Raw genomic sequence first — 11,872 nt, 5'->3', positions numbered from 1 at the left:
CGGCAGGGGCGGCCCCGGCGGGCGGTGGCTCCCGAGGGGTGTGCGGCGGCTCCCGGGAGGGAGTGGGTGGGGGGGCGGGGGGGGCGGTGCCGTTTCGTTCCGTGCCGTTCCGTGCCGCGCCGCTGCGAGCCGCCCGCTGCCCGTGTCACCTCCCGGCGCCGGTGCCGCTGCGATCCAGCGGGAGCCGGGGTGCCGCCCGCCCCCGGCGGCTAACCGAGCCCTGCGCTTTGTGCCGTGCGGCGGCCACCAGCATGTGGGGGGAGAGGAGGCACCTCGTGGGAAGCGGCGAGGCGGAGCGCCCGCACCGCCCCGGCTGCTGCACCTCGGGGGACAGGCACCCCACAGAGCCCTGAGCGCCCCGGCGGTACGTAAGGACACCCCCGGACGGAAAGCACTTTTATTTGGGGGGGGGGGGGGGGAATGGTTGGGGGTGCTGGGGGAGGGTTTCTACTGTGCAGCGTTTGCTGGCAGGAAAATCCTATACGTGAAGCCATATGGATTCTCAGTGGCATGGCTTAGTAGCTTCTTGGCTTAACAGTTTTCAGGCGGGGCGTGTGTGCAGGGTGTGTTTTTAGTAGGGTTCGCTTGCTCAAAGAGCCTGAATAGTATGTGTTTAGAGAAGTAGTGCTTTCCAGGAATTTAAATGAGACCTTTTTCGGGGGTTGCTTTTCAAGGCTATTCTATTAGTTCTATATTTGCTTTTGCCGATCGTGCTTATAAATAGTTAGGCAGTCGTATTAGCATGTAAAAATCGATATTCTCAAAGGAATAAAAAGGTCTCTGCGAATCTAATTTTAATAAGCACAGTGGATCACTTTTGTGAACTGCTTTTATATTTTATCAGGAACATTATCATCTCTAATACTCAGCTGCCATTTGTAGTTTATTCTGTCATGGTAATGTGTTTCAGTTGGTACTAGAAAAATTTTGATTAGGTTACTCGTTCAAGTAATTTAGTTGATAACTGTTGGAGCAAGATTTAGTCATCTAATTTCTTCATGTGGAGAGAAATGCTAAGTGATAGGCAGGAGGCAGCAGCAAACCTCAAGGTTAAGGGTTTTGCTTGTTTTTCAATCTGATTTTCCTTTTTCAGTCTTGCAAACTTTCTGAACTTTAACCCTTTGCAATGAAACTTTCCAGGCGTGGTGTCTGCATCCAGGTAATTTTAATACATATATATGTATATATCCTTTTTTTTGTTGTTGTTGGAAAACTCATGCAAAAGTAATTCAGCTGGTTTTGATAGCATGGGGCTTTTGGATATGGGGAAAGAATTGCTACATTTTTTCCATTTAAAGATGAAGCCCTTGCAGTTTTGTTCTTCTTATTTTTTTTTAACAGGGGTTTTTATTATTTTTTAGTTAAGAGGTATTTTTCCTTCAGATGTGCTTTCTGATTAAAATACTGTCTGACTGGAAATCCTGTGGTTGTTGCCTGCTGATTTTGTGTGTGTCTTGCTAAGACTGAAAGCTGCGCTATTGGGCAAAGCTGTTGCTGAATGAGAAGCTGTGATAGAGTCTGGAGGTGAGGTCCTGCCTGTGTATTCAAACCCAAGGATATTTGGCACTGATTCTGCAGCTGATAACAAAGGGGCGTCCTGGCAGACACCTCTGCTGAAGCAGGCAGGGTTCCACTTGCCATTTGCTGTGAAAGTGCTGGATTTGAGATCTTTTAAGTGATGACTTTGAACTATTTGTAGGCAAAAGTCTGCTGTTATGGAGGCTAGGACCTCCACAACTCCTGATGTGGTAGTCAGAGAACTCTTTCTTCTACAGTTCATCTGGGCAGAGGACAGGATTTCCCAGCATTGTCCACACTGCACATTCAGAGGTGGAGTATGTATACAAATTTTAGAGGTTTGTTGCAAAGTTACAGACCTCTACATAAATGTTTTGTGATGTATTTTCTACTGAAGAAAGGAAAAGAAAGGCCAAACAATAGAGAAAGTATTATAAAAACTCTATAAAAGTAATTTAAAGGGATGTTAGGATTGCTTATGTAAACATCCCAGTGGAAAGATGCTGTGGATAAAATTCACCTTATCTCTGTCTTTGAAATCTGCAAAATTATTGTCTGTTATATGCCCTCTTTGATTAAACATAACAATTGTGCATAAGCAAAATCTGGAGATACCATTTCCTGCTTTAAAATTAAGAAAGCAAAATAGAAATTAATTGTAATCTGACAGAAGTTGATTTTTTTTTCTATTTCAGATTAGTGAAATGAGATAAAACTGCATCCAGTTGGTAGCATCCTAACAATTCCATTGTGAATTGATGCTGTGTATGGTAGTTACTGCATATACTAGTGGAGCATGCTGGATTTTACATAAATTGCTGGAATGCTACTGGTCCATTAGAAATTATATGCAAATGCCTCTGCAGTGATTTTCAGACTGTGTTTTGGGAACTTCTCTGTATTTGCTAAGTGACTGGCTGGTGGTCTACAGAGAAGTACTTAGGCATATGGTGTCGGCTCATTTTGTGTGTGTTTAGCTACTAATGGCATTAAAAGAAGCAAAAATACATTAAATAACTTTCTAATATTAATTATCTCAAGAAGAAATTGCTGCAAATACTGTTAAAATCTCAGGTGTATACAAATGCTGTGTGATTCGTGTGAAGGCAGATAAATCCGGGGAATAGGTTTAGTGGGAAATCTGTGGATCTGCAAAGGTCTGCTGTGGTGCTGTTGCTGCTACAAAAAAATTGGGTGACCCCGTGACACCGTAACTTTGGAACAAAGGCGTGGGACTTGATTCAAAGAATGGAAATTCTGGCTTTACTGCTGCTTTCGTAGTGGAGAAATAATTTTTGTCAAGTAAGACTGTTGGCTTCCTCAGAGTAAAGGTTTACAACCCTTAAATAGCTCTTCCTGACACTAAGCAGTATCCCTTTAATGCATTTGAAGTGTGTTAGAAAGGCTGGCTAGTAACATTGGTACTGATGAATGAAAAAGAAAGAAATATATAAGATCAGATACTTTTCTTTAAATTATTTTCCTTGTTATTAGTTATTACCAAGTGTTAGACTGCCACACTTGAATATAATTAATAGAGTAAGTGGTTTATTGGGCACTTTTGTCTTATTTAATGATAGAAGCTTAGTGCAGTGGTCTGTGTACAATATTTGGCCCAAATAATTGCTTTCAGACTTTTATCTGACCACAGTTATTTTTGGAGCAGCTGTATGTGTGGCTTTTTCCTGAACTTTGCACTTTTTAGGCTCTCATTTGCAGTCATGCCACTACATTTTCAATTCGCATAACTGAAAGCAGTTGTTTTGTGATTTTGCTGGTGTTAATGCAGAGCAATTGTTCTGCATCTCTTCATATGCCATATGTTTTGATCTTCTGTAAAACTCTGTCATTCATATGTAGGTAGCCACCAAACCATGACACAAATGGGAAAGTTGCAATTATTTTTTTTTCCTGAAAGTTTAAAAAGCTTACTGAAGTCAAGTCAAGTGATATTATTTGTCTTGAAAATTATTTTAAGAATGTAAAAGCAGGGGCATGGGATGAAATCTGTGCCATGAAGAATTTATAGTAAAGGGTTCAGATACAGTAACCCCTGCTTCATGTGCTTAATTGTATATATTAGTTCTATAATAAATGGAATTTATTAAAACTCATGGTGTCATATTTAGAGTACAAGATTATATGAAAAGATGACTACACCTACCATATTACACCTGAGAATAATGTAAAAAACCCTGATATTTGTTACGGGTCTTACAGACTTATTGTATTGTAGATCCAGTCTCGTCTATGGTGCAACCATAGAAAACTGATTTTCTTTATCAGTAACACTATGAGAAAAGCAACTTTGAAAAGAAATTCAGTTTTATTTCTATTTAGTCTGCAAATTTTACGTAGACTAGAAACAGACCTTCAATAGTTGGCCTGGATGGCAGAGCATGCCCAAATAATTGTGTTTGTTGTATACATTTTTCAAAGATTTTCTACTTTCAGGAGGATAAACACTTGAAGAGTTAAATGACAGGGAGCTGTTGCCAGTGTTTTTGACTAGGGTCCTTGACCTTGGGAACTTGCTTCTGGCAGATGCCCTGACAGAGTCTGTTTGTCTACAGGCCTTCAAAGCCCGCTCTGACACCAGTTGCTTTGGAGATGCCAGATCTTCCAGACCAGAGGTTGGGTGGGAGCTGGGGAAGTGGAGCAGAGCCGGGCTCTGGGATGTGGTGGCCTGGATTGCTGTGACATTTCACTGGAGACGTATGTGTGCTTATTGCATTGTGCTTTCTGGAAGGTTGCACTTCAGAAATCTAAATGTAAATGAAAAGTAAATGTTATTCATTGCATAGCTCTGCAGTTGTCATCGGAGTAGTATTCACCACAGGTTTTGTGCAATCCACTGTTTATTGTATTAGATTGTATAAATACTATATGAGATTAGGGCATTTTATAGCTAGATTTGTGAAGTGACTGCAAGTGCTCTCTGGGGACTGAACACAAAATCATGTGAACCAAATACCTGTTAACTGTGGAAAGAGTTTCTTCTTCCCTTGTGACATAAACCTGTCTGGGTGGAAGATGGGTGACCCATCAGATGCAGAGGACTTAGTGAGATGGGGTGGTTTGTTCTGCAACTTTGTGAATCCATTATGTCATGGATGGAGCCAAAAGGTCCAGAGGATGTAAAGTTTAATGAGGGATGTTTCTGGGATCCTCAGTTTAAAGTAGCTCTGCTATACTAAGTTCTGTATTTCATTTTAGTAGTGGAGTCCATTGCCGTAAAGACTACTTTTGATCTGATCATTGTCATGTCTGTCCCTCAGCAAAGACTCTGATCCTGTCTCTGTGAAATACCATGTCTCTTCGGCCCATGATGTTCTTTTTGAGGAACAAGGAATAAGTAAATACCTTCTGTGTATAAAAATGTAGTGATGTGCTCTACAGTCATGGTCCAAAATGCCCTCAGTCTTTGCCTAACTGAGTAGTGCAGAATTTGACATTCTTCTATGAGGCTGATTCCTAGGTAAGAAGATGCTAATTCAAAGTGCTGTTTCAACACAATGCATTGCAAATCTGAAAAATGTTGTGGGTATTTTATAAATCACCACAGAGAGCAGGACGTGTTTGACTGGTAACACGGTATTGGGCCATTCTCCCATTTCACTGCGGTGGGAAATGGAGGTCAGTAACAAATGAAAGCTGTTACCATCTGATGGCTGTTTAGTCACCTGTGAAATGTGGTTTCTAATAGACAGGTTTCCACATCGCAGGAGCAGCCACCGCAATTAGATGAGCAGAGCCAGCCCCTTCATCAAAAGACTCATTAGAGTGGCTAACAAGCACATCACGCCTCATCGTAGACCCAAACTGATCCAGCCAGCCAAGTGTTTCCAAACAGAGCATAGGGACCTATGATTGCTCATCCTGCTCTGTCTGCTGGTGGTGAAAGAGCACGTTTTATTATTGGAGTTGTTGGCCTGTGTCTCCTAGAAGGGCTTAATCTGTAAAAGCAGCAAAAAGTAGAGCATGCAGCAGCATCCATGAGGTCCTGGCTCCTTCTGAAGTTGCCTGCAAAATGTTCAAAGGCTTCACTGGGTTTAGCATTTCCTCCTGTGGAAGCATTATAGAGGGCATACTGTATCTCCCAGTGAAGCTAATCATGTCCAGACTTGACGGTAGTTACTGACAAATTGGCTGAGAACTTGGTGATTAATTTTAACAAATGAGTTTTCTTTGAATGCAAGCTCACGCATGCCAATTATAACAGTAGGCCTCTGATAAAATTAGGGATTTTTTTCCTTTAAGGATCAAATCTGCTGGTCACAGATTTTTTTTTTTCCAGTGTCTTAAAACTTCTGTGTTTTGTGGGGAATGTGGTTGTGGTGGGGAAACCCAGAAGTGCTTTTTCTTCCCTAAAATACCCTAAATGCCAAAGAAGTGTTTAAAGTGGTTGCAAATTTTTTTTTCTCGTGATTAAGGCCTATCTAATGATTTGTATCATTGTACCATTATCAGGAAGGCCTCTAGTGTCTTCAGTGAACTACAGGCCTGATACCTAGTCCCATAAAATCAGGGAAAGGTCTTGCACTGCCTTTAAGTGGGCTTTGGATCTAGACCCTTGTGAGTCCTAGTTTGTATTCCAGCTGCAGGCTCCTTTCAACAGGAGACAATAAACTTGGGTGGTAGGAAACAGCTTTTAGGAAACATATATGAGTTGGGTCATATTTTGATGTATTGAAGAGGCTCATTTTACAAAAAAGGCCATTGGGGCTAAATACATCATGAGGTGTTATAGAGGAAGCATTAAGAATAAGAGGAGCACAGGAATTTTTTGAAGACAGCAGTGTAAAACGTGTAATTTTTTGTTTCTGAAGATTGTGGCGCTTCCATAGAAATAGCATTATAAAGGCATAGACAAGAAGTGTTATTTCTTAAGAACACAGATGTGCTTTATGGGAAAATCAAGCAGTGACATGTTTTTAGATATTTAACTTGGATATAGTCTTGCAAATGCAAGGCCATGGTCTAACTGCCTTGACTCCATACACAGACCTTTTATTAGTACTACTGGAGGACACAGAATATCAAGCGTGGTTTTACGTTTATGAGTTTGTGTGACTGTAGTCGTGTTGACATTTTCTTTATAATTTGCCACCTCTATTTCAGAAGTTTATCATTCACCCATAAAATACATGTTCTGATTTAAAGGTCTACTTAGCGAAAGGAGAGGCTTTACTAAGTATAAAAATGCTTACTTTGACAAAATGGAGAATAATGTGGCATTAACAAAGAGAACTCACTTTTTTTTCTATTTTCTTTTTTTTTTTTCTTTTGTTTGGTTGGCTTTGTTTAACATGAATAACTCTCAGTACCCTTAGATTTAAAAGACATTTAGAAAACTGTACGTCCCTTAAAAGATTGTTTCATTATCTTGACAAACCTTGAAAAGTAGTTTCTGTGCCTGCGTGGTGATTATGTTTCAGCAACAGTTCTTAGTGATTTTATTATGTGCTGAAACATATGTTTATAAAAAAGCCTATAACCTGGTGGAAAAAGTGTCTTAGAATAATAAACCTGTCGATGGGCCATATGCTGCCATCAGTATGTTTGAAAAAATAAATTCTTCTCCAAGTGTTAAGTAAGTTTACAGCCCAAGTGTTAAGTTAGGGTCAGAGTGTGACTGGCCCACTGTGGATTGAGAGAGGGAGGAGCGTGCAGGCAGATTCTCCTCATGCTCTTTTCATTAGCTCACACCACAGTCAGTGAGGTGGAGGGGGTAGGACCCCGTCCCAAAGGGCAGTGAAGGATTTTTCTTGTGCTCATATCACCATTTTTATTTTTTAAATCTAGGTGACGTGGTCATGGAGAAATCTTTTGTTTCTGAAAAGCAAAAGTAAGATGCAGTAGATCAAAGAACGTGTCATTCTCAAAAAGCACTTCTGTGTGGGATCGATGTTTGGTAAATGTAGACACTTTCTAGCCTATTGTACTTTGGATGCACTCACATAGCTCCTGTGAATGGGAGTCATGCATGTGTGCATCTCAAGAAAAATAGGTCTCCCTTTAACTGAGGCATTAGTATGTAGAAACATACTTCACCGGGAAATGTTTTTAATGTCCTAATGTTTTCCACCACTGATCAGCTGTGCACCGCTTGTTTTCCTGGAAACTCGGCAGGTGACAGTCATTGTCAAGGGAAATATCAAAGATTAAGGAGAATTGCTTAAAGTAGTTGACCATGCTGAAGGCTGTGTCATGAGATCCATGAGGTTGCCATAGTGTCCGTTATCAAAATCAAGATTATGAACAGAGCAGTCCCCACCAGGAACAACTTTGTTATCCACAGCTTTCCAGGGTCTATCAAAGCTTTTAGTTGGCTCAGGGGAAATATGCTTCTTGAGGGCTGAGATCTTTCCCTCCTGGGTTTTCCTGCCCGGAAGTCTAATGAGTTATGTTGTGTCTGTGTGCACAAGGCTCCCAGTCTAGAAGAGGGCCTTGGAGACCAAAGGAGTGGAGCAGTGAGAGGGAATGGGCTGCAGTAGAAGCACCCTGACCCTAGCATGGAGTTTTCCATCACTGTGGAAATGGAAAATAGATTGGATCAGTAATCCACAGAGGAGGGGGTACTTGGGAGTTACGTGTGTGTTCCCTGGGAAAAGTTTTGTGCACATCAGGGAGTAAGGCTAAGTATGGATTGAAGCAGTAGTAGGAGGATGACAATAAGACTGGGGAGGAAACCATCACAGCCGGGTGTGTGCTTACCTTTACCAGAGAGGCACTTTGGTATTGGCAAGGCTTGAAAGCACCCTGGAGCCATTGCTCTTTGGCCTAATGCAGCTCCCCCATGGATTCTGTCAAGTCCAGCCAAGTTCTTATACCCAGTCAGACCTAAGGGAAGGGTTGTGGGCTTTGGTGCTGCCTCCTGAGCACAGCTGATGAGGTGCTGGAGGACCCTGCAGCGGGCCAGACTGGCTTGCCTATGGTATATACAAGCCAACATGTGGTGTTAACAACCGCAGCGCTCAGAATTTGCACAAACCCACATTTAGTAATAAAATAGCCTGCAACTAGTCAAAGGCACTGGTGGTAGCCAAGCAAATTCAGAATGTCTAAGCCAACCATTTTGAGGTTATTATGAGCCAAAAAAAATTAGGATGGAGTCCAAGAAATGGAGAACACCTCACTTTTCTGGAACTCTCATATCTCCAGGATGCCTTGGCCAATCTACCTCAAACTTTCCAGAGAAGCTTTCCTTGGCACAAGACCATGACTGTGAAATTTCAAGTGGCTGGGTTTTACTTTGTTGAAGTTATGAAGGTTAAAACTGGAGTTTGTTATAGAAAGCTAATCTTTCCATTAGAAATATTTCCGCATAGGTGATATTCATTCCATCTTAATTGTTCACTGCTATTTCTTGTTCAGGCTGATTGTATTTTTGCCTTTTTTTTTAAAAAAAAAAAAAAAAAAAAAAAAAAAGGATAAATTCAGAGAAGTATAACTTGCTGCAAGATTGTGAATGGCTGTGTGCAGGCATATGTGGTAGGACAGAAGCATTAGCCCTATATCTACCCAAGAAGTTCAGGTCTTACTCCCACCTGACTATCACTGGAGAGCTTTTTGGGCTGTCTGGTTTGAAATCTCACTGCTTAATACAGCTTCTCCCTCTCTGCTTGGTCAAAGAGAGCATCTCTGTTGGCCTAGTTATACTCTCACCTCCAGGCAAAAAATTATTCTGGTTGATGGCCATCTCATCATTCAGGGTTTCCCTAGTGGCAGCTCCTGCTGTAGAAAGCCATGAAGGTGGCGATAGCCTAAGATTTGGATCAGTGTTCTCTGTGTGTGCTCTTGAGCTGCTCTTCATTGTGTCTAAACATCTGTAGCTTGAAATGTGTAGCTGCCAAAATTATGAAATTTCAGATAGAGCTTAGAAAATATAGAGAAAATGTTTGTGGGCCTGGAAATGCTTTTTATTTCTCAAGTTAGGGTCACTTTGGCTGTGACTTGATTCTGAATAGGAGTGAGACCTAGTTATGCACCAGCCCTTCCCTCCACCCTGAGTGCTGGTTTCTGGGTGACGTGAAGACCAAAGCATGCCATTGCAGATACTTGCTATTGTTAGATGCAGCCAAATGAGGGAAGGTCTCTAAATATGCTGTATTTAAAGACACTGAATTAATTTGACTGAGTCACTTTATAGACAGGGTGAGCAGGGCTGGAACAGATGTCAAGCTGGAATGAGTCCTCACCCTGAGGCAGAGGCTGAGAGTGTTTGAAGTCAATGCTTGACTGTTATTTTTCTTTCCGGGGCTGAAGTTTAGAAGCACTGTGAGAGACTCGGAAGAAGTCAGGAGATGCTGTTTCTGGAAGAGATAAGGTGCTGCTGATCACAGAGTATGACACTCTTACAGGCAGGATTACGCAGCACCTGCTGAGTTCTGCAGCTCATGAGACCAGGAGTTGCTCCACGTCTGTGCAAGGCACAGTCTTTGTCCTGTTTTGCCATCTGTACCGGTATGTACAGTTGTCTGTCAAGATACAGTAGATTATCATGGGTTAATTCAGAAAAAGGGTGTCTGCATGAAATACCCATCAGAAGGTTTTCTATTTGCTCAGGCGTTTTATTATTAGGAGCACTAAAAAGACCAACAGAGCCAGCTAAAAATCAATCTGCCACTATGTAGGCAGCCAATGAGAAGAGTGCCGGGTGGGTGTAATGTGATCACAGCTACTTAAACTAGTGATCAGATATACTGCTACAGTCTGCAAAATCTGCAAGCAGTAGAGAAACCCCGCTGAAAACTCCTGGACCACAGAATTAAAATAATTAAGCCTTGCAGTCATTGAAATATATGTTGCTCTTGCGAGGTTGTCATGAGATAAATAAGGGCACAGCTAGAGCCCACTGTATACATGGAACTTTCTTTTGTCATGTATGATGCAGAGGCTTTTTATTTTTTTTAAACAATAGCTAGTTGCAGTTGAAAGTGCCCTGAGGTTTCTTCAGGTGGTGACTGCATCAAAACCATAGCCATCAAAGAGGAAATGCAGTTCAAAATATATAGAATCAAGAGTGCATTTTTTGATTCCTGAGCTAGCTCAAGCATCACTGCACAGTACTGTAGTGCTCTGCATAGGGACTCCCTGAATGATTTCTTCAGTAAGCAGGGCCCCACTGGAGGGGATCACCTCAATGACTTTTTATCTTTGTGGCATTTCTAGAAAGAGTGTGTCTGTGCTTTTCAGACTGCAGAGCTGCAAAGCTTTGAGTTACTACTGGCACTACTCCGTCCCGTGCTTGCAGATGAAATATTCCAAGGAGTCTCATAAACCCATTGCACAAGCTGAGAGAAGGGATAGAAAACTGCATAGCTTGTAATACTGCAATATTATGGTATTGTCTACTGCTGCAGTATCCCCTGCTGTGTTTGGAAGGTCTCAGGCATACCAGGACCATGTCTAATCAGTCAAGCAGCCAGTAGTAATTCATAGCCTTGACTGCCGAGTTCAGCATGGCTAAGGTAGATATATGCTCCAGCTCAAGAAAGTAAAGTCCTCTTTCTACAGTAGTTTGCTTTTTGATAGTGCCACTTTAACTCTGTTTCTGAATTTACTTGCTTATTTTCTAAAGAATAGTTAAGAGGTACCACACTTAAAATACCTCTCATTAAATACTTGATACTATTTTCACATTTGCTGGCTTTTAACATTTTAAGTAAATGAGGCAGGAACATTAACAGCCAAACAATGATACAGCTATACAAAGACAATAAAGCTGAGGGATAGACACTACTGGAGATTCACAGCTCAAAACTGCATTATAAGTGCAGAACAGACCCAGTAAGTATGTGTGATAGAGTTTGAAGTCTTCCTTACCTTACCACTGGATTAAAGTGAGCTTCTTTATAGGTGTTTTCCTGCCCACCCCCCGCCCCCCCCCCCCCCAGCCTCCCCAGTTGTTTAGAATCAGCTATAAAGCAGAAGTGTGGTCAGTAACAGCAGAGCAACAAGAATTGTCTATTTCCCCACTGTCCAAGTTTCTCAGAAGGTAATATTTGATACCACATCAGTTCCACTGCGGTTTTGGGCTGTAAACCAAAATTGAATTTTTTATTTAGATCCACTAAACAAAGCAGTTATATTTTTGTTCTTTGAAATGCACTACCATTTTAAGCAGAAGATTCCTCTCATTTTCCTTCCAGCTGAAGTGAGGTTACAAAAGAAGAAAATTTCAAGTCCCATGTATGAGAAGCACTCAGGAAAATGTCAAGTGACTTGAAAAAACAGGTATGCTGAGTAGAAGTGTCATCAGGATAAAGGCAGATTGGATCAAGACTTGCAGCAGTGGTGACTGGTGCATAGGTCTTGGAGGTGGTTCAGAATCGGGATGCTACTTCACCTG

General features: G+C 41.6%; 1 protein-coding gene across 2 annotated transcripts in view; it reads left to right on the top strand.

The window, feature by feature from the left end:
* The first annotated feature begins 273 nt into the window (after positions 1-273).
* ST6GAL2 (ST6 beta-galactoside alpha-2,6-sialyltransferase 2) overlaps positions 274-11,872 on the top strand; it is a 55,192-nt gene continuing 43,593 nt past the window's right edge. For both annotated transcript variants that reach the window (XM_082074608.1, XM_082074607.1), the window contains exon 1: positions 274-364. The gene's annotated coding sequence lies outside the window, so the exon portion shown is untranslated. The remainder of the gene's footprint in view (positions 365-11,872) is intronic.

Source organism: Streptopelia decaocto, assembly GCF_964273445.1.
Source record: "Streptopelia decaocto genome assembly, chromosome: 1".
NCBI classification, from domain to species: Eukaryota; Metazoa; Chordata; class Aves; order Columbiformes; family Columbidae; genus Streptopelia; species Streptopelia decaocto.
This window is presented reverse-complemented; position numbering and strand designations above follow the sequence as displayed.